This window comes from Adiantum capillus-veneris, chromosome 10 (assembly GCF_014529385.1).
Source record: "Adiantum capillus-veneris isolate H3 chromosome 10, ASM1452938v2, whole genome shotgun sequence".
Lineage (NCBI taxonomy): Eukaryota > Viridiplantae > Streptophyta > Polypodiopsida > Polypodiales > Pteridaceae > Adiantum > Adiantum capillus-veneris.
Window position 1 is genome coordinate 153,790,903 of NC_140940.1, and position 4,180 is coordinate 153,795,082.

At 44.6% G+C, this 4,180-nt stretch overlaps 1 pseudogene; it reads right to left on the reverse strand.

Moving 5' to 3' along the window:
- Positions 1-1,183: 1,183 nt before the first annotated feature.
- On the reverse strand, positions 1,184-1,446 carry LOC147449894 (uncharacterized; annotated as a pseudogene).
- Between the last annotated feature and the right edge of the window lie 2,734 nt (positions 1,447-4,180).

Consider the following 4,180-nt stretch of genomic DNA (forward strand, 5'->3'; position numbering starts at 1 on the left):
TTCCCATTCAGGTTGTCCACTTCCATTGGCTCCTTTTCTGTTGGAACATGCATGGTATCCAGCTTGGAAGTGAAAAGGTCCTCTTGATTCGTCTTCCCCAAAACTTCGAATATATTGTCATACAGGACAGGAGGCTTTGGGAAATCTAGCGGGAGACCTATGATTTGTCCCAAGGCCCTAGCCTTTGCTTTGAACCGTTTACATGAAATATGAGATATTTGTTGCCAGCCCTCATCTTTTGACCTAATAGTTGGAGACATCACGATCTTCTGCATTATTGGGGTGACCGTTCTTTGCTGAGCGGTGGATGAAAAGTAATAGCTTTGGGTGGTCTTGTCCTTACCCCGGTTGCCATGATCTTGTTTCTCCACGTCTTTATTCAAGTTGACATTATTTTGCCCACCCTTGCCAAGATCTTCAGAAGGCTTCTTTGTTGGATCTACTGTATTCGTGCCACCCTGTGGTGTCGCCTGTGATTCGCTTCTCTCCTCTGTAGGCTTTAGCATCTCAGCGGGACACACCCTCGCAAAATGCCCGAATTTGTTGCATTTGAAGCAGGCCCCGAAGAAGGTGTTAAAGTTAAGAGGAATGATCTTTAGCCCTGCCCCAACATTCACCACCAAGTTCTTTGGCTATGCTTCCTCAGATCCCACCAGATACAAACCTTGTTTGCTGCTACCCCGGAGGCTCTGGCAGATGGGACAAACAATGGATCACCAAGCGAAGCAGCGAGGTCCTTCAAGTCCTTTCTACGCCATACTGGGAGGTTGCCAAACTCCACCCATACTGGGCAGAGATCCTTGAATGCCTCCTTAGATTCAAACAGAGGATCCCAAGGGAGCACTCACACCGGGCACGATTGAAGAATAACGGGCTTTTTGCCAAAACCTTCTCCACCATTGCACTGTTGTTGAACTGAACTGACACGAATCCTTTTGCTATATTGGGTGAATATTACGCGACGTGTTGATTCAACACTAGTGGACTGCAAAGCCAATTACAGAGCTCAATTCTATTGGGAACTCTCCCCATAAACCCGAAGACCAGAGTGGAATTTGCAACCTTCGCAAGCTGTTTTTTCACTATGGCAGGGGGAACAACCACCGTAACGGCATCTTCCACCTCGACATGCTGCGGGAGCGCCTTCTTAAGTGCTTGGAAAGCTCTGTCCCCTTTGGACACTTCAACAGCATCCTCCCGCGACGCCGAATCCTTGCGTGACCTTTTGTTCAATGACAGTGCACACAGGATTGCCACTAGGTCTTTTTCCACCCGCGTCTTTCTTTCTTTTAGTTCCTCCTTACTCAGATTAGTAAGGGAGCTTTGACCGCTATCATCGGCGCCCGGTTTCACAAGGTCGTCGGTCGGCTCAATAGCCTTGAGAGCGTCGGGCTGTTCTTTGCCTGACACTGCTTCGGCGTAGGATGGCTTAGAGGAGCTGGCCATGGCGCGGTGATAGGCCTTACCGACACCAAGTTACACAAAGGGTTACAAAAAGATAATAAACTCTGATAATATTCACCAAAGAAAATATTCGCGTGGGGGAGGAGGGGGATGCACTGCCTTACTACTTAACACATCGCACGTGATGTTCGGCTCACGGTTTCTCACAAAAGGGAGAACTTACTGGAGGAGATAGAGCTCTCTAATACTCCACATGCACATGCGCTTAATAGGTAGGCTCAATACTACAATTATTAAGGCTAATAATCGCGATGTGGGCAGTGTTAATAATTCATGCAATATCTTTTTTTCTTTTCAAAGCTCACAATTGTGAGTGGCTGGTATTAAGAACATCAGAAATATACACTAACCTCGAGCTCAGACCGAGCCTTGAGGGTCAAAGGATTACAAGTTTTCTGCTTGCCACAGAAACCACAACTACCCCTAGGCTTTACTTATTACATGATGCCATCATGATATGTATTGTTCTAGACCAGTCCTCTGAGGCTTGTTTGCCTCCGATCCTGTGGATCGTCACTTTGCTCTCTTGTATGATTTCACAAAAGCTCGCCACAGTCAGATCCCCCTCAAACACCCGCCGGTTCCTTGCTTTGCCAAATATGATGAAAGAAGTAGTACCTGATTATTTAAGTGCAGACAAGCAGAGCAGGACTTCCCAACCTGTTACTACCAAAGAACAAATCAGTCTTGAAGAACTTAATTTTCCATGTCCCTTGAATCCACTTGCATATTTTCCTAGCCATGCCACTGATTGCCTGGCATCCCATGAAAAGGTGGGCTAGGTCTTCACTAGCTATTTTGCACCCCGAGCACCGATCGGACCCGATTCCTCTTTCTTGTATCTTTACGCCCATCGGGAGAGCACCCCACATCACTTTCCACAAAAATATCTTCATATACTGAGGCCACCTTGTCTTCTAGATGTTCTCCATGACTCCCTCCCACCGTTCTTCCGTCCAGTGCTTATCAACACCAACCTAATGTACTAAATATTCAGCTAAGCTACATTAAAGGAAGAGGAACCTTTGGTGGTGTTCGCTATAATGCTTCCTTCTATGATGGAAATACAGATTTGATTATTGGGAAATCAGTAACTAGAGACACAATAAAGACTAAGTGAGTGTGATAGAGGTCGGTCACCTTATATGTAGAAAATCAATGTTGGGGCTTGTGAAGGGTTCGGATGTGATGTGCTTCAAACCAAATTTTGGCATGGCATGTGAGAGACGACGCTTTAGAACACGCTGTTAGATTGGAAAGAGCCAAAAGTTGTTTGCTCTATACTTATTCTTTTTGTTAAAGATAGATAATGACGTCCTCCCAGGACTTTCCTTGTATGAGAAGAGGGATATTGAAGGTACAAGATGCAAAGATGGGTTTTCCATTCAATTTGAGCCCTAGTCCTCATAGCCGGAAGGCTGTTTATGCCCAAAGTTTAAATAAAAGTAAGTGGTTGTCAAAAGTGGCATTTCAATGGAAGAAGTCCAATATCTGGGCAAAGATTGTTCAAAATACTAATATGGAATTGACTATCTTATCAAATTTTTTATTTGTCACAAAAAAATAAATGGAAATTCAACCATGATTATACCACCTCTATATCTCTTTTGTAACATGTCTGAATCGAGACTAAGACTATTATCTTACATGGGAAAATGGATAGGATCCATGCTACCTTGGGCCAATCAGAGGAAATGCTTGTAGGAGAGCTTGCCACACAAGGTTGCTGGACACTATTTGTGATGGTCAATGTGACAACAAGAAAGTCATGGGGCTAGGTTTAGCTACACTATGGGCAACATGAAGCAGACGTGGTACAACCTCAAGTTCTAATTGATTGCATGCACAATCGTTCATATGAAAAGACACTCTATCTTTGGCGTTGGGCTTTAATTTATCTTTGGCGTTATTTTGGTGGCATAATGTGCGTGCATATTATTCGTATAATCAGTGCCATTCAGTTTTTTTTGGCTTCAACACTCTCCACTAGGAGTTGTTCTCCCATGCTTCCCTTGCCCTCACCCCCATTCCACTTAGGTTTGCTCTTTGCAGTGCCTGCCATGGAGGTCAAAGCACTTCCCATGGAGGAGGACATCCTAAAGTTTTTGCAAATGTTAGTGGCTAGGAAATTGCCGGTTCAAGACGAGGACAAAGGGTCCGATCCAAGTGGATAGCAAGGCAAGGTCAGTAGAGAAGTCCCCCCTGGTGTAAACTTAAAGAAAAAGCTAATAGATGAGTCAACAAAAGGAATAAATTTTGAGGTGAAGACACTCAAGGCAAGGGAGCCTCAGGGCTCGATTTGCACGATTACTAACAAGGGGTTACTGGTGCTGCATCGCTCAGACTAGGCATTTCTTTTGCTAGCATTCTAAAAGATCATAACTCTTAGGACAGTAGCTTCGTCCAAACCACTAAGGTTGAAAGTGATGGAGGCCAGGGAAAGCTAAAGAATATTAAGGCTTGGCTCGAACAAGAACTTAAAGAAGTTAACAAGCAGTTAGAGGTTGACCCCAGTAGAAACAAAAGATCTAGCTCACAGGCAGATTGTAGTGGGATTTTTGAAAAATGGGGTTGCGGATCAAGCCTATAGTGCTCTTAAGAAGCCGCTGCCGGAGTAGGTTGAGGTAGCGGAGGTGGTCACTGCTGGAATTTCACATGCACTCATTAAAAAGCAGCTAGCCATGCAAGCTAAACTCACACTTGAGTTTGGCTTCAA